Source organism: Sarcophilus harrisii, chromosome 4 (assembly GCF_902635505.1).
Source record: "Sarcophilus harrisii chromosome 4, mSarHar1.11, whole genome shotgun sequence".
NCBI lineage: Eukaryota > Metazoa > Chordata > Mammalia > Dasyuromorphia > Dasyuridae > Sarcophilus > Sarcophilus harrisii.
In genome coordinates this window covers 158905196-158930932 of record NC_045429.1, presented here as the reverse complement: position 1 = coordinate 158930932, position 25737 = coordinate 158905196, and the positions used below count along the sequence as shown (strand labels likewise).

Sequence of the window (25737 nt, the reverse complement as noted above, 5' to 3'; positions counted from 1 at the left end):
GTTGCAATAAGATTTTTATTCTGAACTTAAACTGAAGAAAAGGACCATTTTCATATTTTTCCTAGAGCAGAAAAAAACACTATACATAACATTGTGAATTTCCATTATGCATGTCTTGTTCTCTTCTTCACAATTTATGGTAAGTTCAACCTGTCGCTTTCCATGATTCTCTGCTCCTCTGTGCTTCTTTCTGGTTTTCTTTCTGTTCTTTTCTGTAGGCCACTTATTTTTATGGTGGCTAAGTTTTTATAGAAGAGATAAGTGCCAAATATACTAAATCAATGTCATATTTCTCTTAGATCATAACAAAAGCTGACAGGCAACTACAGAAGGGTAGGAAAAAAATCACTTTCTTTTTCTCATGGGTGTAATTTCAGAATCTTCTAATGACATTATATTGGCTATAAACTTATGTAAAACATTCAGTACATTTAAACAAAGCTTAATAATTAATGAACATCCTCTGCTATTAATTGATAATAAATCTACTCGGATCCTGACTGAATTTTAAAAACAGGAGATGCATTGCTTAGCCTTCCAACCAAATGCAAATCAGGTGTGTTGAGGCAGCCCTCATCTGCCTTGATTTGAATTAGTCATAATACACTTTCAGAGAAACCAAGCTAATGCCTAATGAGCTTACAGATTCTAGAAGCAGTGGAAATACCTAATTGCTTTCTGTAATTGGTAGGGAACTTTGTGTTTGTTGCTGTTGCTTGGTATCAGCAAGAACATTAGAATAACTGGAGTAAGATACCTTCTAGACCTTTCTTTTTTTCTTCTCTTAGACCCAAGAAAATCCTGAACATTAGTGAGCAATGTGGTATCTTCTGTTTCTTTCTCGAAGGCAGTTTTATTCTTAGATTTGTGGGTTTTCAAGTTGGGATTGGATTAAACCAGTCACCTTGTTCAGTCAATGCTAATGCTGCCTTCACCACAGTCTGAGAGTGAATAGAATACTGGATCTGCAGTGAGAAAGATTCTTCTTTCTGAGTTCAAATCTTCCCTCAGACACTTTTTAGCTGTGTGACCCTGGGAAAGTCAGTTAACTGTGCCTTAAGTTTCCTCATCCATCGAAAGAGTTGGAGAAGAAAATGGCAACCCATATCCCAGTATCTTGAAAAAACAAACATATAAGGTCACAAAGAATTGGATCTGGCTAGAATTACTTAACAACAACAACAAATTTTACTTATATTTATATAACCCATCAGGATTTACAATGCTCTTTCCTAAGAAAGACTCTGTAATGTAGGCAGAGATTCCTCCCTCTGTCCCCAAGGATGAACTACAAATATCTCTGCTTGGCTTTTAAAGCCCACCAAAATCTGTCTTCAATCTACTTTTTTTTTTCACATTTATGTAATACTACAAACAATCTCCTAATTGATTTTCCTATTTCAAGTTACTCTACTTCTCCAATGTAGCTTCCACATAGTTGACAAAGTAATTTCTTAAAGCAGAGGTCTAATTGTGTCAATTCCATACCTCCCAAATTCCAGTGAATCCTTATTACCTCCAGGATCAAATAAACAGGTCTATGTTTAACATTTAAAGCTCTGTATAATGTGGCTCTAACTGCCTTTCCAACCTTACTAAACATTACCATCCATTCAAATTGATCTTTTTGCTGTTTCTCATATATGCCACTCCATTTTCCATCTCTGAATATTTCCAGGTCTGCAATACACTCTTTCCTTAGCTTCCTGCCTTTTATGATCCATAATTTCCATCAATCAATGTCACCTATTCTGTCAACCTAACAACCCGGGGCTATGGCCCTTCTTCTTTCTACAACAAAAACAAATGAAGGAAGGATTTTTTTGTTCTAATTTAAAATTCTTTCTCACTATCTCATAGCACCTTGATTTAGAGTCTAGTCTTTGCAAGTCACATTTGACATAATTTACTTGATAAGTGTCAAGTGCAATATTCCAAATGTGAGGTATTATTAAACTATTTTTGAATGTCTTTATACTTTGGCTGTATCTGATAATAATAACTAACATTTATAGATTATTTTACTGTCTGCAAAGCATTTTACATATATTGACACATCTAGTCCTCACAACAACCCTAGAAGGAAATAGGAGGTATTATTATCCCCATTTTTACAGATGAGGAAATTAGAGCTGAAAGAGTTTAAGTGCTTTGTGCAGAGTCAAACATCTACTAAGTGTCTGAGGAGGGATTCAAACTCAGCTCTAGTTGACATTCTATGTATTCTAAGTATGTTTCTACACATATTTGAGTGAACATTAGAAAATCAGAAAAATAATAAAATATTTGGGTATTTAACCTATATTAAAAAAAACCTACAAATTTAAAACCAGAAGACTTGAGTTCAAATCCTAGTTCTCCCATTTAATTATCCAACCAATAAATATTAAGTGCCTACTATGTATTAATAACCATGGGGACCTTGGGCAATTCAGTTACTTTTTTTATTAGTGAAATGTAGAGGTTGAAGTAGATGATATTCTAAGGTCTCTTTCTCCTCACCTCTAAATCAATCAGCTTACATAGGGTAGTTTCCATACATCTAGATATCTAATTCTGGTTTCTAGTTATCTCCCCCATCATCTAACAGAGTGCTTTGCTCACAGTAGGCACTTAATAAGTCTACTGTATTCAAGTTTACAGGGAATGTTATCTATAACAATTCACAAGGTTTAAAAGACAGGAGGGGAAAACATGTGGGATGGAAGAATGTCTACTGAATGAAATGTAATTAAATGAACAAGCAATAGAGCATGCCCATCAGGATATATGTCCTGGAAAAATACTGCAAATGGACAACTAGCTTGGCTTATAATTAAATAAGGGGAAGAAAGAAGGCCAAATGGTCTACAGAAAATCAGTCCTCAAATGACCTTAACCTTCCTTCAGAAATACAAGTCCATTATTCTGCCAATGTAGTTGAGTCACTGAACCTTCTAGTCTATGAAGAATTAAAAATAATATCATTTAGAGAGTAATGGAAAGGTACATGGTAGGTATGAGAAGGCTGTAAGACAGCAAAAAAAAAAAAAAAAAAAAAAAAGAACTAGGAAAAGTCAGTATGGGATCTCATCTAAAATATATGATTAAAGAAGATAGGCTAGTCACATGGTGAAAACAAAGGGATAGCCAACAGATAGCATATGTATTTCACAGAGATTTCCAAAATTAGAAGAAAGGAAAGGCAGTTCTTACCATGTTGGATGTCTCCTGTGGGACAACGTTGACAAAAAATGGCGCAAGCCAGACAAGCTTAGATAGGTTATAACGTGAATATGTGGGAAAGCATTCATATCATTGAGATCCCAGACCCACTTGGATATTTGCATTTGTAGGATATTTGTATTTGTACTGCTCTGTTACAATTTTGATATGAATGTCATACAGATAGATACATTGAAAAGAATGCCATACTTAGATTCAGGAAGATTCATCTTTCTGAGTTGAAATCTGGCCTCAGATATTTACTGTGTGAGCTTGGGTAAGTCTGCATGATCCTGTTTGCCTCAGTTTCCTTATATGTCATATGAGGTAGAGAAGGAAAGGGCAAACATTCCAGTGTCCTCTACCAAGAAAAACTCTTAAGTGTTGTCGCAAAGAGTCGAGCATAATTGAAAATAACTGAACAACACTTTAATAAGGGTAGAATTTTTGTAAATAAAATTTAACTCCAAAGATAAAAACTATAGAATTGGTCAATGTATTGGTGGGAGAAATGTTCCCTAATATATGCACTATGTGTGACTATATGGTAGAAAGAGGAAGGAAGCAAAGGAACAAACATTTATTAAACATCTACTTTAAGCCAAATGCTTAAAATGTACTAAGCATTTTAAAAATATTATCTCATGTGATAATAGGTGGCAGTACCTAAATTCAACATTGCTGTAGGTGTAAAATCTTTGGCTGTTCTAGTAGACTAAGTAGTAGCACCTGAAGAACCGACTACTGGTAAGAGCCTTAGGAATCGCTGATGGCCACCAGATTCAGAAAAGATTACAGCTTCTTAGCTTTCTATGGCTTTGATTTTGACTGGGATAAGCATAATTTCAAGCAACCTCACCCTAATATGATATGAGTAAATATGCTAACAAATGATTGGGGTTCTATTTCCTGTTATTCATAAGAACAATAGTGACCCAGGAAAACTTTCTGTGATGGCAAACCAACACCAAGAATTTTATCCTTCCTTAGTTTGGACCTAACTGCTGGGAGAAGTCAAACTACTTGCTAAAGACCAAGTTAAAGAGAAATGCTAGCATCTACGATCTGTGTAAATGATTAATGATGTTTCTCTAGGGATGATAGATGGTTATGGCTTTCCAGACAGAAGAGTGAATTAAAGAGTTCTTCTTTCTCCTGTTAATAGGTTCAATTTAGTGGCCTCATAGTTTAACTTTATGATAAAATGGAAAGTGAGAAAATTTATATGTTTAAGGCAGCAAAATATCAGTCTCTCTTCAGTCATCAATTTAATCAGCTACACCAAAATTAACAGAATAGATCAGTTCTTTCAACTGGCAAATTGTATTAAAAAAAAAATTGGCTAGGGTGGTAGGTGGAATAGCTAGTTATATTTGCTGAGAACTAAAAGCTCCATCATTGAGAAAGAGACCATTACAAAATGTTGGAAATTATGAAGTTGAATTCTAATGTTTTTTAATATTAGATGTATTTAATATTAAATACATTCATATTATTCATATTAAATACATCTAGCCCAATATATTTGACTTAGATGAATATATGATTTTTAGGGAAACATAAGAAAACCATATATAATGGAGAAAATGCACTTAAGCCAAACAGAAAAAAGAGAAAAGTGAATGTAGATAGAAAGGAATATACTTTCTTCTCAGCAGTTCATGGAACCTATTCAAAAATTGACCATATATTAGGACATAAAGACCTCAAAATTAAATGCAAGAAAGCAGAAATAGTAAATGCTTTCTTTTCAGATCATGATGCAATAAAAACTACATTCAACAAAAAGTTAGGGGGAAATAGAACAAAAAGTAATTGGAAACTAAACAGTCTCATCTTAAAGAATGATTGGGTGAAGCAGCAAATTATAGATACAATTAATAATTTCACTCAAGATAATGACAATGATGAGACATCATACCAAAATTTGTGGGATGCAGCCAAAGCGGTAATAAGAGGGAATTTTATATCCTTAGAGGCTTACTTGAATAAAACAGAGAAAGAAAAGATTAATGAATTGGGCTTGCAACTAAAAAAACTAAAAAAAGACCAAATTAAAAACCCCCAATCAAATACTAAGGGGAATGATCTCCTGGTCCTGCTCATTTCACTCAGCATCAGTTCATGTAAGTCTCTCCAGGCCTTTCTGAAATTATCCTGTTGGTCATTTCTTACAGAACAGTAATATTCCATAATTTTCATATACCACAATTTATTCAACTATTCTCCAACTGATGGACATCCATTCAGTTTCCAGTTTTAGCCACTACAAAAGGGCTGCCACAAACATTCGTAATGCATACAGGACCCTTTCCTTCTTTATAATCTCTTTGGGATATAAGCCCAGTAGTAACACTGCTGGATCAAAGGGTATGCACAGTTTGATAACTTTTGAGCATAGTTCCAAACTACTCTCCAAAATGGTTGGATTCGTTCACAACTCCACCAACAATGCATCAATGTCATAGTTTTCCTGCATCCCCTCCAACAATCATCATTATTTTTTCCTGTCATCTTAGCCAATCTGACAGGTGTGTAGTGGTATCTTAGAGTTGTCTTAATTTGCATTTCTCTGATTAATAATGACTTGGAGCATCTTTTCATATGACTAGAAATAGTTTCCATTTCTTCATCTGAGAATTGTCTGTTCATATCCTTTGACCATTTTTCAATTGGAGAATGGCTTGATTTTTTTATAAATTAGAGTTAATTCTCTATATATTTTGGAAATGAGGCCTTTCTCAGAACCTTTGACTGTAAAAATATTTTCCCAGTTTATTGCTTCCCTTCTAATCTTGTCTGCATTAGTTTTGTTTGTACAAAAACTTTTCAGTTTGGTATAATCGAAATTTTCTATTTTGTGATCAGTAATGATCTCTAGTTCTGCTTTGGTCATAAAAAGACAAATCATGGGTTCTGGAAAAAAGAAATCAGTTTTTAAAAATATAAACAAAAACACTGTGGGACTTTTCCCTGCTTCAAAGGGGAGAGAGGTAAAGGGGGAATAATTGGTTTTAGCATAAAATTTTTACAGGACTTAAACATGCTTTAAAATGTTGAAAAGAGTTTGCTTTATTTGAATTGCTATAAGAAAATGTTTCAAAGAAAAGGAATCATATAGTGCAGAAATGTGGGCTGAAATCCAGTCTCTGACAATTACTAGCTTTGAAACCACTGATAATTGATGACTTCTCCAAACCTCAGTTTCTTCATCTATCAAAAAAGAATAATAACAGCTATAGTATTATTTCTCAGTTTGTGATAATCAGCTGATATAATGTATATAAAATGTTCCATATATTTAAGCTCTTATTAGTTTTATGTCAAGAACATATTCCTTGATTTTCAATCACCTATGAACTCCTAAGTCCAATAAGAAGGGGCAGATTCAGGATCAGTGAATTTTTGAAACCCAGAAGCAATATTCAAAAGTTCTCTAAGAAGTCCTAGACAGGTGAGCCTATACCACTGGAAGTCATGTGGTACAGCAGAATGAGTACAGAGCCAGGAAAAAGGAAGGCTGGAGTTTAAATCCAGCTGCAGACACTTTCCAGATGTGTGACCCTGAGCAAGGCATTTAACTTCTGTTTGTCTCAATTTCCAATTGTAAAATGGAGGTAAGGATAGCACCTACTTACCAAGATTGTTATGAAAATCACATGAAATAATATTTGCAAATCTATTATGCTTCAGGTGAAGTCAAAAAAGCAGGGGTAGCCATCCTTATCTCAGATCAAGCAAAAGTAAAAATTGATCTAATTAAAAGAGATAAGGAAGGAAACTACATCCTGCTAAAGGGTAGCATAAACAACGAAGCAATATCAATATTAAACATATATGCACCAAGTGGTATGGCATCCAACTTCCTAAAGGAGAAGTTAAGAGAGTTGCAAGAAGAAATAGACAACAAAACTGTAATAGTAGGAGATCTCAACCTTGCACTCTCAGAATTAGACAAATCAAACCACAAAACAAATAAGAAAGAAATTAAAGAAGTAAATAGAATATTAGAAAAATTAGGTGTGTTGGATCTTTGGAGAAAAGTGAGATTCCAAACATGGTAGCCATGTGAGGACCCTCTGTCCACTGGACCCTCTGTCCAGTGCCCTCCTTGTCTCTACCTTCACCTATCTCCTACTTCTAAACTCAGTAATAAACCTTTTTTATCAATCTAGCTCTCAGGGCCAATAAATGCTTTTATTGGGAATTCTGTGCCGCTACTAGACCTCAAATACCGCCGTATCCTTGCGCCGAATCCAAGGGGGTTGCAGGGGAACTCCCTGTACCCCAAACCTGCCACTAGACCTTAACTAAACCCTAATTTCATTTAGGTACCCTAAATGTAGACCTCAACATGTGGTCTACACCTCAACATTTGGTTCCTGACCTCAACAGTTGTGAAGATCACATGATTGCAAAAGTGCTTAGCATAAATTAAAGCAAGTACTATAGGAATGTTAACAATTATTTTGTTAGATATGATTGCTTCATATTTGATAACTTTACATGGATTTTTAGTTGTGACCAAGATAAATGCTAATGTTGAGATAAATAATTTTTGTGTGTGTAAAGTAATTTGGCAGCAAATTCACCTAAATTAAGATTACCATGCTTGGGCTTCTCAGGATTTAGGAGGATAGTGCATAGTGGAAAGAGTTTCTTCCTCTTTTTCCCCCTTTTCTCCTTTCTTGACTGCAGCAGGGATACATGAATTGAGGGGTGAGAGAAAAAGGAAGAAAATATACTCAGTTCAGTGGCATTTGCTATTTGAGATATGATAGTAAAAACAGTTTTAAAGGAGCATTAATCAAAGCCCACTAAAGGGATGTGTACATTGTAATCTACTTGCACTGACAATGTAAACAGAAGATTTAAAGAGTTTGAGAACTTTAGGAAAACAGAAAAGCAATTACCAGCTAGTTTAAAAACTCTGGCACCAAACAGCCTGCATTTGCATTATTGGAAATCAGACTTTTGGGGGCCTGTCAGTAAAAACTAGTATTTAACCCTTTCTTACCTCACAAAAGAGAAATGGTTTGTGTGTATTGGAAAAATAACCAAATGATAATTCAGCTTGACTGGAACATTAATTAGAATTTAGGGAATTTCATAAACTAAGTCAATTTTAAAATAACTTTTTAAAGAGCTCAATAGATCTAGCCCTAAGCTATAGTTAGTAGAATTTGCTATTAGAGAAAATCTCTTGGAACTGTAAGTGATATTCTTTTGAGTTTTGAATTGGATATGATTATCTGATGGATTATTGTCAGTAACAAAGTTACTCAGAGCGATGTCATCCTGAATTGTCACAGGTGGATGTCTATCTGGGCAAGAAAAGGGAGGACAACTTTGGACTTTGCTTAAAGTCAGATTTTTCTGACTAAATTTCCCAGTTCTATTTCTTTGTTTCTCATTTGATTATTCCTCAGTCTGGCTAGGAGATGATATTGTTACTGCATAATTGGTTGTGAACTGTGACCATTTACCTAAAGTCAAACAGAGCTAAGGATGCTTTTTCCTATCATGTATATTCTCTCAGGCTGAAGCCTGAAGAACCTGTTTTTATGCTATTATAATCATGTCCCTGCTTTGTGCTCTAATACTAAATTTCTATAATCAGAGCAAGTCAATAGAAATCATGAGCAGAATACAAGTAAAAGATGATATTGTTTTCAATCTGAAAATATGTAGTCATTATAACCTAAATAATTAGGTAAATGAATATTTGGTCTAGTCATCTGCCTATTACTAGATAAATATCTTATGAAATTAGGTCCCTAAATTGATACACTATCTATGGGATCTAACTTGTTATTCTGTTGATTATTGAAACAAAATCTGAAATATATATATATATATACCAAATCTTCAGTATGGTTTAGAGAAAGAATTTTAGTTTTCTTAGAGAGATATAATTTAATGGGATATTTTGTGTTATATCAATGAACAAGTTTATTTTATTAAAGTTTTTACTACTGTGGAAATAACATCTGTTTTTAATATGTGTCCTGTGGTGCAGACATTTTTTTTTTTTTAATGACCCAAGTCTTTGACCCCTAGGGGTAGAAAGCCTCTACTTACAAGAGTGTTGTTAAACTTGTTTCCGTGCCAACTGTTATTCAAGCTTTTTGTGAGCTTTTCATCTTCCAGACCTCAGGCCATGAACCGCCAAATACTTGTTCAACCTGAATGACACCTGCTACCTGATTCTGAGCCTCAGCACCTCCTGGATGTGGCTGCCACCATCTTCAAATCATGTGTCTCCTCTCTTCAGTCTGGACTCAGCTTTGCCCAGACAGCTTTATGCCCTTTATCAGCCTGAATTAGCTCCAGAAAATGAGACCTTTGGCCCTTTGCCCAAAATTAATTTGGGTTCCAATTGTTTGAGGAGGGGAATGATGTGGTGTAGCTCCCAGAGAAGATGTAGTGATAACCTAAGGCTACCTGGCCTTGGGAGTTCTGTAGTTCTACAAACAATGCTATCACATAACAATCTATTGGTCAGTAACAACAAAGACAATCTAAGCCATAGAATTCAGTACTAAGACCACTTCTTAATTTTACCTAGTCTAAGCCATAAAATTAACATATCAGTGACATGAAGCACCTGATCTTTCTTTTTCCTATGAATTTTTCTTGCTCCTGGTTCTTTGCTAAATTCTTTGGGAATTTAGCCCTCTTCAATTGATGTTACAATTATAATAAACTTGTCCCTTGACTTGGAAAAAAAAAATTTAATATGAATGTATTTAATATTAAATACATATATTAAAGGCCATCCTCAGCAACGAGATCAACCAAATCATTTCTAATGGAGCAGTAATGAACTGAACTAGCTATGCCCAGAAAAAGAACTCTGGGAGATGACTAAAAACCATTACATTGAATTCCCAATCCCTATATTTATGCACACCTGCATTTTTGATTTCCTTCACAAGCTAATTGTACAATATTTCAGAGTCTGATTCTTTTTCTACAGCAAAATAACGTTTTGGTCAGGTATACTTATTGTGTATCTAATTTATATTTTAATATATTTAACATCTACTGGTCATCCTGCCATCTAGGGGAGGGGGTGGGGGTGGGGTAAGAGGTAAAAAATTGGAACAAGAGGTTTGGCAATTGTTAATGCTGTAAAGTTACCCATGTATATATCCTGTAAATAAAAGGCTATTAAATAAAAAAATAATAATAATAATATTTGCAAAGTGTTTAGCAAAGGGCCTGGCACATAGCAGGTACTTAATACATGTGTATTCCTTTTTTCCAGTTCTCTAACCAGTAGGTTTATTAGAATCTGAAACACACCAAAATGGCTATGTCATTATATCATAGTGACAATGACATGTACAAAAATAATTTAATAAATGGAATTTTTTTCATGTGTACTCATCTTTTTAATTATGCTATGTTATGGAAATGCTTGCTTTAATCCATATATTTAAAATAAAATAAATAAATATGGAAAGGAAAGAGATAAATGGAATTTTTAAAAGAAATTTCAGGAAACTAAAGCTGTAAGTTATGGAGCAGATCCTGAATTGGAAAAGGGAGTTTCCTCACTAGGATCTTCCTTTACCAATGTGATCAAAAGAGGGAGGAAAAGAAAAGGAAAAAAAAAAATTGACAATTGAGTTCCAGTTTAGTCCTGAAATATGCTCTGATGGGCAAGATAGAAATCACTCAGATCCTGTTATGGAAATTAAATAAACTAGAGAAAGGTAGCAGAACAAACATATCCAATCCTACCATAGCCATACCACTTTTGATTATAAGATCCACTAATAATAATGATAATTGCTGACATTTAAAATTCACTTTTAAGGTTTGCAAAGTATTTGCACATATCATAGCAATGTGGAACAAACATGCCATTGATATAAAAATGGAAGCAAGCTTTGTTATATGAGTTCCAAACTATGGCTGTTCACATGTTCTTTTGATTTTGGGGACATTGCTGCTTTCTCCTGGAATGTTTCCCCAAGGCTTCATCCTGATTCTCCCCAGACTCATTTTATTATCCAGCAAAACCTGCCTTCTTTATGTTCCTCACAAAACATTCTTATCAACCGGATTATGCCTTTTCACCAGTTGTCAATCCATTCCTGGGATGATTTTCCTCCTTTTCTTGGCTTCCTGGTGTCTTTTAAGACTCAGCTCAAATCCTATCATCTACAAGAGGGTTCTTCTAGTTATTTCCTTCCTCTAGTCCTCCCTGCCTCCAATTCCTTCCCTCAGAGATTAATTCCCTTTTACCCTGCTTGTATCTTGTAAATATATATTTAGTTATTTGCATGTTATCTTTCATATTAGAATATAATCCCCAGAGATCAAGAAAGGATGGTGTTTTTGCCTCAATTTGTATCTCCAGAGTTTAGCATAGTGCCTGCCACCGGATACTAATGCTTATTGACTGGCTGACTGAAAGTATAACTTAAAATAAACTGAATAAGACAAACACAGGAATAGTCTCAAGACCTGAGCAAATTATCAAAATTTTGGACAAGAGAACTTTCATTAAGATAATCCTAGCACAAACATCCAAGCAGAATGGCAGAGTCTTTTCTCCTTCCCCCAACTCAATCACATTATTATCTTAAACCTAAAATAATCAATTAATCAGCAAGCATTTATTACAACAAAAAACAATCACTACCACCACCACCATGCCTACTATATGCTGGACATTGGAGATTCAATGCCAGAAGAGGGACAAGTTCCTGCTCCCAAGCATCTTACATTTATTGGATGATATGACATGTTCACAAGAATGTAAACACAGAATGTATACACAATAAATAAAAATGATATGGAAAAGTGGATGGGATAAAAACTACTCTTTATCCACTTCAGCAAATTCTACATATGGAATACAGCCTAGTAAAAGGCACAGAAGTATGAGATGGAATGTACAGGAACATCAAATAGGTCAATTTGGAGGAAACATTGAGTGTATGAGGGAAAATAATAAGTTGTAAAGGATAACTTAAATAATAGGATGATTTATTATAGGTTCATGAGGTCTTAAACCTGTAGATATAAAGCTGGAAGGGACTTTAGAGGCCATGTAGTCCAAAAATCTCATTTTACTGGTGAGGAAACTGTGAACCTAGAAGGTTGAGTAAGTTGCCTAGGGCTATAAAGGCAATAAATGTCACAGGTAGCATGGTCTCTATCAAAATACTGCCTCAAAACATATTCTTACAACTCATCCAGAACAGCTTTGAAAGGCAATGATTACCTCACAGAAAAAAGGTCTATTTTCCCTCTTTTTACTTTATTTGAAAAGACAATAAACTGATCTATGATTATAGCATAACCCCCAAGGTTAAGTAAATGTGAAAAACATCTCATCCTGCTTAGAATAAAGGAATGTTACCTGAAGAACAAACAGTGAGAGCTGAGGGGCCCAATTATTAGAAAGCCCAAAGTTAATATTTGTGAAGCTTTCTGTATTTTTCAAATCTAATATCAATAATTCAAAGACAACATGCTTTTCCATAATAGCTACTTTCAAAATGCTGTATTAAAGATGAAATGTAATTTTATTTAAAACATGTTTTTGCACTTAATTGTATTTTTTCCAATTCTATATAAAAATAGTTTTCAACATTCATTTTCACTATTAATTTATAGTTTATTTTCTTTTTTCAATAATAGCTTTTTATTTTTTCAAATAGATGCAAAGATAGTTTTCAACATTAACCTTTGCTAAACTTTGTGTTCCAAATTTTTTTCTCCCTCCCTCTCTTCCCTCTCCCCTCGTCATCAAATAATCCAATATAGGTTAAATATGTGCAATTCTTCTAAACATATTTCCATATTTGTCTTGCTGCACAAGAAAAATCAGATCAAAAAGGAAAAAAAATGAGAGAAAAAAACCCAAGAAAACAAACAACAACAAAAATGAAAATACTATATTGTGATCCACATTCAGTCCTTATAGTGCTCTGGATGTGGATGGCTCTATCCATCACAAGTCTATTGGAATGGGCCTAAATCACCACACTGTTGAAAAGACTCAAATCCATCACAGTTGATCATCACATAATCTTTTTGTTCCTGTATACAATGTTCTTTTGGTTCTACTCACTTCACTTAGCATCAGTTCATGGAAGTTTCTCCAGGCCTTTCTGAAATCAGCTTGCTGATCGTTTCTTAGAGAATAAAAATATTCCATTATATTCATATACCATAACTTATTCAGCCATTCCCCAACTGATGGATATTCACTCACTTTCCAGTTCCTTGATAATAAAAAAAAGGGCAGCTACAAATGTTTTTGCACATATGGGTCCTTTTCTCTTTTTTATGATTTCTTTAGGATACAGACCCAGTAGAGACACTGCTGGATCAAGGGTATGCACAATTTTATAGTCCTTTGGGCATAGTTCCAAATTGCTCTTCAGAATGGTTAGATCAATTCACAACTCCACCAATGAGGTATTAGTGTCACAGTTTTCCCATATTTTCTCCAATACTTATCATTATCTTAGCCAATCTGAGAAGTGTGAAGTGGTACCTCAGAGTTCAATATTCATTTTTATAAGATTTTGAGTTCCAAATTTTTCTCCTCCTTCCCTTCTCTCCCCCATCCCCAAGCAGCAAAAAATCTGATATAAGTTATACATGTACAATCATGTTAAATATATGGAATGCTATTTAAAGGACTTCTCTTTTCAAAGATTTTAATGTAACAAAAAAAAAAGATTTAAAAGTTACATTGCATATTTCAAAAGAAATTTGAACTCTCCCATGAAATATGAATTATGTATTTGTGTGAGTCTTTTTTAGGTTAATCACTCTATACATGTGTTCTAAATGTTCCGTGAGAAGAAATTTTAAAGAAACATATGATTCAGCACAAGCTTAGCTTCCTCATCTGTAAAATGGGAATAATAATAACAACTTCCTCCCAGGGTAGTTGTGACAATCAAATAAGTTTCCCTTCTTCTTGTGCTAAGTCCCTCAGGCAAATGATCTATAGTAATAAGTGTAAGACTGATGAATCACCAATGGGCACTGTGTCTATACAACTTGGGGATCACTCTGGGTAAAAGCATTAGAGGGATAAGACATACAACTCTATACTCCCACTGTTTTCAAACAGCAACCCTGCTCACTGAATCAAATATAAACCAAGAGAAGATTCTTTTCAAAATGGTCAGTCAGGCACAAATAGGTAATTCCCTCCATCCCCAATACATTCCTGGTTAAGAAATGGTTGATTGCTAAACCTAAACCTAGTCTCAGGGACCTCCTTCAGAGTCCTGAGACATCAAAAAAGGATTGTTTATATGTGTATGTCTATTGTGTGTGTGTGTGTGTGTGTGTGTGTGTGTGTAATACACAAATATAAAGCTTGACAGTGTATACAAATTTTCTAAGCGCTATGAGCAGTTTTCTAAATTCCTCTACTGGGTATCTTCCCCTAGGCATTAACTGTTAAATTTGAGATACTAACTGCTGTGGGTAATGATGCTTTCATGTTAAAAACATCTAAATAAGTTAGTAATTTAAAATCAGCCATTTGGAGATTATACCAGTCCCCTTCCTCCATTACTGTTGGAAATTGTCACAGAACACCGAGAAATTTGATAAAATGAAATTTAGTGAACCCTTTTAGAAAGTTCACAAAGCTGTTTTTTGAGAGGAGGTCACTTGGGAATTTTTAAGGGTCATTTGAGGAGGATGGGAAAAATGTAAAGGTAAAGAAAAAATTCTTAAAATTGAGAAACACTGCCAGAAAACTCAACTCATTAACTGGTGTGAAAATCCCTTAAAAAGGATTTCAGTTTGTTTCCGCTAACCAGAAATAACTGTATCATAAGCTGTGGAATATAGGTTTCTTTCAGTTTGACATGAAGTCTGTCTTTAAAAGGACTGTGGGGTTAGGTGTTCGGTAGAATGTGGTAGTATAAAGAGGAGAAAAAAACAAAAAAGGAAGTAAAGGATTCCTTAGCTATGTATATAGCTCAATACTAATGAGAACAGGAAGGTGAAGAGAATAGAAAAAGTAGACATAGGTTCATAAAACTGAGCTGGACAAAACTTTAGAGAGAGGTCATGGACTTTAACTCTTTTTTTTTTTTTTTTAAACAAATGAGCAAACTGAGGCTCAGAAAGGTCAAATGACCTGCCTTAATTTAAGTGACATGGTCAAGGTATGAATTCTGGTCCAGCACTCTGATATACCCACATGATTTTGAGGAGAGGAAATTTACTAAGAATTTAAAGAAAGGGCAAGTAGGGTCTTATGGAATTAGACTGTGAGCTCCAAAAGAGCCTTATTTGTCTGCTCAGTGCTTGTCAGAGTGCCTAGCTCATATTAGGTGTTTAATAAATGCTAGTTGACTAACTATGGCCTAAAATTGTACATTGAAGCCTATTCAAAAAAGAATAAAGACTCTGAAGAAAGAAATTCTGATCACATAAACACAATTCTGATGAGAAAGAAATAGCTAATATTGATTTTATACTTTAAAGTTTGCATATGCTATCTCATTTTATAAAGGGGGAAACTATCAAGAGAAACAAAAGTGGATATTAATGGGAACCCCATCAATTTCATTTTTGTTATTATTATAATTTTAAAATAATATTTTCCCTAATTTACATAGAAAAACAAAATTTAACATCTGGAGTTCTTTTTTTTTTAATTTTTGAGTTCCAAATTTTATCCCTCCCCCCAGACTTGAGATAGTAAGCAATCTAAATTATATGTGTGCAGTCATGTAAAACATTTTCATAGCAACCATTTTGTGCAAAAAGACTTGGAAAGGAAGGAAGAAGGAAAGATGAAAGGAAGGGAGAAAGAAAGAGAGAAAGAAGGAAGGAAAAAAGAGAAAAAAAGACATCTATATTCAGACAATATCCAACTTAGTTTTTCAAAAAGATAGATACATAAATAAAAAGGGAAAAAAATACAAGACATATCATAGGTGAAAATGAGGGCAGTATGGGAAAGATAGTAGGGGAAAACTCTGGGGCAAAGAAATAAAATAGGAATGAACTGACAATGATCCAGATAAATGGGGGATGAAGATCTGAAGTGGAGTGCCAATTGTGTGAATATATAGAAATTGGAAAGAGGAGAGATATTATAGGGAAGAAAAATAAGACTTGGCAGTAACTGATTGGAACATGAGGTGGGAAAGAGTGAAGAATCAAGAATCACTGTGAGGTTTCAAATACATACACACATACACACACACACCAGGAGCTCCCTATAGTGATGAAAACACAAATAGAAGCAGTGGGACATATCAGATAAAATGTTGGTCTTAGTGTTGGGGTTGAATCCTATTTCAGACATTGACTACATGTGACTGAATGAGTTATTTAACTTTTTTCAGCCCCAGTTTCCTAATCTGTAAAATAAGAGAAGATAATAAAACTTACTGCACAGCATAGTTGTGAGGATCAAATACATGTAGGATACTTTGCAAATATTAGAGGCCTGTGTAAATATCAGCTTTTAATGATAATGAGCAATTGTCATTAATATTAACGGCATCCTTAGGGTGGTTCAGTAATTTCTGGTCAATGATTAGCCATATGAGGAAAAGGATATTCATAGCTGTGGAGTGGGGGAAGCACATTAATTATTTCTTGGATATAAGGATTGGTTTTTAGCAAATAGTCTTGTCCAATATAACAAATCAGTTACATACACAAGTTTTATCTGAGCATCATCTTATAATGATTGATAGCCATATTTTTGTTGACATTAAATCTAGTGTTCATTTTCCAAATGCCAGAAAAATGATTCCAGTTTTGCTTAGCCATAATTTCTCAAGACCCAGCGTTCCCTCTTGCTCAGATACCAGTAGCCACCAATTTTAGGTATAAATCAATATAATTGATTTAAAGACTTTTTCAAAACCAGGTTATATTGAACTAGGTAATACTTCCAATTACCTAAATCTAAACCAAAGGCATTATAAATGGCATAACAAACTCTTGACTTATGAAAAAAAATCAAGTCAGATAGCTTATTAATTAATTTGATTTTTACAACCTTTTGCACAGACCAGGAATGGGCAATACATGCTGGTTTCTGGGCAGGAGTGGTGTAGCACCAAATCTGAAGATTTGGATTCTAGAACAAGTTTTGCAACTTGTTAGTCTTACGACTTTGGGTTAAGCAATTAATGTCTCTGAGCTTCAGGTTTTCAACTGCATCATCTGCAAAGTACAGTTAATATTGTCTGCATTATGAACCTCTCAGAATTACTATAAGGATCCAATGAAACAAAGTACACAAAAGCAATTTGTAAGTATAAAGAGCTATGAGATATGTCCTATGATTAAACTTACTGGTGGCATTCTTTTATCTTTCACACCAAGAGATAATTTTAGCACTAATCCAGTTCAAATTTCAGATTCTAAAAACAAAGCAAAACAAAACAAAAAAAACCTATGGTTGTCTTTAATACTGAATGCAACATTCCATATACTATGTGCTTTAAGGAATCAAAAATATGAAAAATATGAATAGCTCAAATGTAGAACATTTGAAGATTTACAAAAGGTAGGCAGCATCATCACTCCCATTTTATAGATGGAAGAAACAGAGATTCGGAGAACTTGAGGCTTTTTTGAGAACACAGTAAATCCTGAAGAGAAGAATCAAAATCAGCTTTCTTTTCTGATTTCTAGTGCAATGTTCTTTCTACTATCCTGTTTCTTAATTTGCTTGAGAGCAATTAACTTGAGAGTAAATGAAGATAATTTGGATTTTTCTTTTTTAGAAATACTATTTCATCAATTGGGCTGATAACCTAAAAGTTCATCCTAAGAGATGATCAGCAATAGAAGTAGCAAAAGTGTCTAGATAAAAAAAAATTTTCATATTCTAAATAACTGACCTTCCTTTTCCCCTCTGAGCAGCATGCCAGAATTATAACCATATGGAGCTCAGCACACACACTTGGATACTGCTTAATTGATATTGATAGGAGAATCTCAGACCAGGTAGGAAAGAATCCTTCGAAGTTTCAGTAAAATAAAAACAAAGCCTAACAATCCAAAGTCAGACGTCAAGTATTTCTAACTTATTCACTATTGCATATACATGCAATAGTGGTGGGGTAAGGGTAATGGTCAGGGTTGTTCAATAATTCTTATTTGTTCTTCATCCTGTTACTGACTTGTTACTCAAATGGATTTCCCTATATAAACTGTTTCCCACTCTGGGTAATAGTGTCAAAGTTTCTGTAATTCTCTTTATCCTTCTAGTAGCTCTGAGCTCCTAACAAGAGCCAATGCTTCTGGCAAAACACTTCTACTTTTTTCCTTGGGAATATTTTTCCCTTAGATACCACTTCCACATTATATTTTCCAATATATATATATATATATATATATATATATATATATATATATATATATATATATATATATATATATATATTGAATATATATATATACACACACACACACACACCCCTACTAGCAAAAGCCTATGACTTATTCTGTTTAAAAAGATAAAGTGAATGAGGTAGAAATTTGCCCCATGTCCAAAGGGAAAAGCCAAAAAAGAGAAAAAAACATTATTAACTTCTTATTATCTATTACATAATGGGGAGGAAGTCATACAGTAGTTTCTCAAATAGCCTTCCTCTCTCTCCTAGAATCCTGAACCCTTTCTTTGTGGTAGCTAACTCTGCCTAATGGGCACAGTGGTACAGTCTATAGAGTGCTTGGCCTGGAATCAGGAAGGCTCATCTTGAGTTCAAATCTGGATTATTTGCCCAGTAATGGCAAAATTGATTTTGGCAAATCATTTAATGCTGTTTGCCTCAATTTCTTCATCTGTCAAGTGAGCTGGAAAAGGAAATAGCATAATACTCCAGTATCTTTGCCAAGAAAATCCTAAATGGGGCCACAAAGACTTGGACATAACTAAAATGACTGAACAACAATACACTTTACCTGTACTTGTACTCTCATAATTCCACATCATCTGTTGCAACTTCCCTTCCTCCAACTCTATTCCACTTCTGTTCTAGCTCCATTAGTCTCCCCTGGACTCAGTGAACTGGCTTTACATTTTTAAAAAATGATTTCTTCAATTAACATGTGAGGGAAAGTGTAATGCACTTGAGAAAATTCCATGTCAGTTTAAAAAAAAATTAAGACAGTGTTTTGGCTCTTAAAGGGGAAAGCTTATATTATCTAGATTATTCATTTACATGGAATATTTCATTCTTCAGTAATGACAAATGAATGGTATAGTAGTAATATATTCCTTTAACTACTATCAATAAGCAATCTGGTGTTAGTGGCAGAAATTAGCTTTATGTGCCTATAATCAAATCTTTCTGAAAGAGTATTTCTGTCTCTTCTTTACTTCCAAATAAGTATCTCCAGTGCAAAAAGCATTTCTTCTTTATAACATATAGTAAATTTGAGTATCCTCTATTGCGGTGTGCTATATTATTACTATGTCTACCTTAAGCACAAAAAGACTATGGATTAGAACTCAATGGTGATAAAGACAACTATCCCTATTTCACAGGTCACTCAAAGAACTATAATCAATGTCTAAAAGGATCATAAATACTCAACTTACAAAGCTTATTATTCAAGAACAAGAATGTTCATTTCTTAGTTCCTAGGTAGCTTCAAGTCAGTACCAGTTGATGACAGGAAGCAATTGGTACCACAATGAGAGATGAAAGGCAGGGAAGGACAAAGGATGACAGTGTTTCTAGTCTTCTCTCAAGAACACCAGTGAAAACTGCTAACTGGAAACACATTCATTTCCAAACACAGCTGACTACAAGAGAATAGGCTCAGAATAAAGAATTTTAAGATTAACAAATGACTTAAGAAATTATTTCTTTCATCAAAATGACTGGGACAGTAGATAACACATTATTGTCACTTGATAACCCGGTACTGAAATTTTTTGATAGATTTCTCCCCAACAAGTGGCTCTATGCATTCATTTTCAAGGTCACTTCATATTTATCTACCCAAACATATATTAAAATCATATATAATTTCTTAAAAAACACAAACCCAAATATAACTTTTTTTTTTTTTTTTTTAACAACCTCTGTTAATATCAAATGAGGCAAAAAACAGGGCAATGTATCCATGACCAAAGGTGTTTCCTACCAACATGGTGGAGGTCCTATGCACAGTCTAAGTAGATCACGTAGACTCACCATAAAGCATTTTGGTCATATTCCGACCATGCTGCTGGATGCCTCTCCTTTTCGCATCTCCATCTTTTACCTTTTTGCACTTTTTTCTACAAAAAAAATGTGTCTGCTATTTTACCTGTGATTCTATTCTACATCCCTGTTATCCAGGAAATTTTTTTTTTATTACATACTGCTCCCCTAAATGAGTTGCCATTTTCTATGATAATATGTCTCTTTGAAGACAAATTGTTTTTCTTTTTTATATTTATATTACTAGGACTTAGCACAGTTTTGATCTAGATAGACACTAAATAAATGACAGTTCCCGTAAAAGAGATACCCTGTATATAAGGAAGTTCTCCTCCAGTTTATAGATGACACTGTCAGCCAGTCAGTCAATATATAATCATTAAATACCTATTCTTAGCCAGGCACTGGCCTAAGTGCTGGTAAGGAAAGCAATGTAATGACAACATTAAGCTTCAGAATAATGCAGATACACTGGAAAAGAGATAGCATCTAGGATTTCATGGGTATAGGACATTTCTAAAGAAATCCCCTCTATCAAGTCTTAGAGAATTGATCAGAGCACTAAAACCTTCAGTGACTTGACTAGGATTACACAGTGGCAGAAGTGAGACTCCAACTCAGTTCTTTGTGGCACCTAGTCAGATCAGTGGCACAATGGATAGAGTGCTGGATCTGAGGTCGAGAAGACCAGAATTCAGATTTGGCCCCAGATACTTATTAGCTTTGTGCCTGGTTAAATTACTTAAACTATGCCTCAGGTTCTTTTAACTGTAAAAAGGGAATAATAATAATAATACCATCTATCTCTCAAGGTTGTTGTGAGATTCAGATAAGATGATAGTTGTAAACCACTTAGCATAGAAACTGGCATACAGCAGGTACTTAATAAATACTTGTTTCTTCTCATCTATCCACTTGTCCATAATAATATATAAAATCAATCAAAGAGCTTTAGCTAATGAATAAAAAAAAAGTCTATTACCCAAATTCTGATCTGCATTTAGATGGACAATCCATAGAACTGATCTCTCAGCACATATGTCTTAGACATATATTGTGGATGGATGCTGAGTTGCGCCAAGAATGGAATATGACATGCTGACCAAGCTGGATTTCTTTTGGAACATTCAACAGAGCTTTCAATGACCCCAAACTTCTCCTTGAAATGTAGGCCTATCTTTTTTTACACCAATATTCTTTCAGTGATGATAAAAGATAAAAATTGGTCATTGTTTCTGAACAAATAAAGACCTGGATCACATAGTGGGTAGTGGAGAGGTATATGGTGAGCATGGAGAGGCTGTAGCAGAGCAGCAAGGAAGAATTGTGCTGGTAAAGAGCCGGTAAAAAGGCTATCATCAGAAAGAAAAACAGAAACAGGTAGACCAAGCATACTGTGAGACTCAAGAAAGAATCACTTGGTAGTCTGGTAATTATCCCAGCTCTGCTATTTAGTTCCTGCATGACCCTAGGCAAGTTCTCTCTGGAACATAATTTTCTAATCTGTAAAATGAAGAGGTTGAACTAAATGACATATTTTTGAAATTTTTTAATTTAAAAAATTGTTAATTTAAATTTTTAAAATTTATTTTTGGTTCAAAATAAGTTCTTCCTTCAGCCCTATCCCCGTCCATTGAGAAGGCAAGAAATGTGATACTAGATGAAATCTAATGTCCCTTATAATTCCAGATCTAAGATGCTATGGTCCCAGATCACACAACCAGAAAGTAACTACGTAACTTGAAGTCTTCTGAGTTTTATTCCATTGCTTTTTCCAACACACCATAATACTTTCATATAACTATACACTAAAATGGAAAATATAATTCATAATAAATTTACGTTTAAATAACAATGTATTGGGTACTATATACAAAGAAGTTATTTTCTTTTAAAAATGAAAAATTAGATTCAAAAGTTGAAAATACACAAAGGGATTCTTGCTTCCTTAAACATATTTTTCAGTTGTATTCCCCTTATTTTTAAGACCTTGAAACTTTGCAAATGATATTATTTTAGATTTTTTAACTGCATAAAAGAAAGACATAAACCAGTAGTAGAACTCCATATAATACTATTTTATTGCTGTTTAGTCTTTATAAGTTTACCTAAAATACTACACATTTTGCTAATGCTCCTGAATAATGAGTAACAGACATGAAGGTTAAGAATTCTGATGAATCTCAACATTTAGATTCCAAAGAAATGGATCATAATGGCATAATTAAGAGAGCACTGAATTTGTGGCAAATTCATACTTCAGCTCAATTAGGATCCTCATGATCGAAGGCAAACCATTGCTTTCTCTGGACCAAAGATTTCTTATCTGCAAGAGGATCTGATGAGCTTCCTTAAAAGCTCAACCAAGGGACCAACTCCTACATGAAATCTTTCTATCACACAGTTGTTTCTGTTTTCTATTCACATTATCTTTTTTATTGTTGTTGTTCTACCCACCCTTACGGAAAATAAATTTTTTGAAGGAAAAAAACTTTTTATCATTTTTGTCTTTTGGTCCCTGATGCCTAGAACAGACATGATTTGAACATGGTAGATGCTAAATTAAATAACTATTGAATTGAACTAAGTTTACATAAGGCCATAATCATAGTGATAGATTTAGAGCTAGAAGACACATTAGAGATCATTTAATCCAGTCTTTTCATTTAAAGGATTAGAAACCTTAGAGATGAAACAGAGAGAAGTTATTTGTCCAGGGTCACAGATCTAGAAAATATAATTTGAACATAGTTCAAGATTCCAACTACTAAACTCTATTATACCATGCCATCTTTTTCAGCATTCTATTTCTTTGCATTTATGGAAAAGGAGAAGCAGGGATTTCACTCGTTTCAGAAGTTTGTTTCTACTGTTAAAATCTGGGTTTGTATGAATAAGAGATTAGTTAGGTAGTATACACATCTTTTCATTAAAATGGACAGTTGCTTCAGTTTAATAAACACTTCTCATTTTTAAAAACTCATATTAGGCCTAATTCTTGTATACTAGAACAAGCCACAAAAAGAAAAATCTTTATCCTCATCCCCCTATATCCTGTGATGCTTAAATTTTGACCTCTTTTCAAGTTCAACAGTCAAAACTACCTTTTTCCCAACCTCTGTGATATCTCTAGTTCTCTGTCCTGTCTCCTCATTTACAGTTTCCCCTTGCTTACTTTGTCCTCAGAAACTTCCCCTTAATCAATTTGTGAGAAATACAGGATCAGGAGGAAACAGATTCTTTCATGACCTTTCCAGAAACAGCTTGGACAGTGACATGTAATCTCATAGTGCTATGTAAAAACCCAAAGCAGTTGAAATTATATACTTTTTATTGATGGATTTTTCCTTTGACATGCTCATGATAGGAATAAAAATGACCTATCCTCCATTTCCCAGAAATTATGATTACTCATCTATCACTCCATTTATATTGAAATCTCCAAATTTTAGGCAACTGGACCTAGAAAAGGATTTTCCTCATATTTTAGGGTGTGGAGAAAACTGAGACCACTGCTTTCAGAATATAATTTATTCTACTGTCACTTTTAACACTATAGCATAAAACATAAGTGCATAAGAGAGGTGCAAATAAAATGTGTAATCACACACAGAGTTTGGTACAGAAATACATTTCACTCAAGAGGGAAAGAGGAGAATTGGGAATTAGAAGAAAGGTAGATTAAGGGAGGAATTAATTTCAAGTAAAATGAAGCACAAAAACATTTATAATTCTTTCTGAGGTGGCAAAAATGAGAATCTGATGGAATACACAAATAGTTGAATTGACTAAGTAAAAGTCCAATAAAACTGGATTATCAGTCATTCTGTGATCTCCTGTAGTTCCCCATGTTTTTAGATTTACCCCCCCAAGTTATATATAACTTGCATATTATAGGATATAGATATATACAATACTATTGTGTTGTAAGAAAAGATGAAGTGGGCAGTTTCTGGGAAACATGTCGTTATTTAAACTGATACAGAATGGAAAGAATCAGAACAACTTATATAATAATAAAAATATGGTAAAGACAAATAACTTTGAAAAATTTAGAGATTCTCCTTATAATGATGGACTGTAACTCCACAAGGCTAATGATGAAACACACTATCTGCCTCTTAATAGAGAGATGAGAAAGTGAGTGCAAAACAAGACATATTTTTGGACATGGTTTATTTTGTAGGAAGAACACACAGAAGACACATGTTTGCAACAGGTTTTGTTTTTCTTTCATTCTCAGGGGAATGGTTGGCATTTGGGAAGGAGGATTTATGGTGACTAAAAAAAAAATGAAATATATTTTTAAATGCTGTATAAGATCATCAGGAGGAAATGTCATGACCTAGTTCAGATCCTTATTATCTTTTGCCTATAAGTATTTCTTGACTGGCCTATCAGGCTCTGGTCTGTCATCCACCCAATTCACTCTGCACATTTCTTGGCAACATAATCTTTCTGAAAAACAGGCCTGAATATGCCTCCTAGTAGGCTCACATATACTATTAGTAGCTCCAATTGCCCATTGGATAAAATACAAACTTCTTTTTCTGTTCATTTCACACCACTCCTCTTTTGGCATTTTATATTCCAGTAAAACTGGATTATCAGTCATTCTCTGATCTTTTCTGTGCTTTTCTAACTCATTACATGTATCTAGAATACACTTTCTTCTTATTTTCATGAACTGAAACCTTCAGAAGGAACTAATATACCAGCTTCTTTCTCTATGAATCCCTCTCAGAATACCTTAGTCCATAATTATTGGTACCTGCTCAAATTTTCTTAGGCTTCTTGGTCTTCTTTTTATTCTTATGGTGAATTACTTTGTATCATGTTTATTTGTGTATATGCCAGAGTCTTCCTTACATTGTAAACTCCTTGATAGCAGGGATTAAGCTGTGTTTTTTGTTTTTTAATATTTGTATTCTCAGCATAAGGGATACAATAGGTACTTAACAGATTTTTGCTACATTTTAAAAACTTTCCTGCACCCATTCCTTTTATTATGAACATAAACAAATCACTCATTCCTGAATTTCATTCATGTTTATGTCTACCCTCTGTTTCATAGCCATATGCCCAGATCGAACTCCATTTTCTGCCAGGCTTGCCAAATCTCACCGGTTTGGGGATAATTTTAGGGCAGATATTAAAATGTTGCACTGTTCAAATAAAAGCTTTCATGAAGCCTTTCTGCAAGATATAAATCTCTCAATCTGGCTTCTTGGCAATGTCACTAGTATAAGGCATCAGACAGTTCCAATTCTTCATGTAATATAAAGACAGCACTTTTCCTACCATGATACTGACTTGACATTTTCCCCTTCACAATCCCCAACCCTCA

General features: G+C 34.1%; 1 protein-coding gene across 7 annotated transcripts in view; it reads right to left on the bottom strand.

Annotated features, from left to right (window-relative positions):
• The window catches only part of MAP7 (microtubule associated protein 7), a 237560-nt gene that overhangs the window by 123081 nt on the left and 88742 nt on the right, over positions 1–25737 (bottom strand). The window lies entirely within an intron of this gene.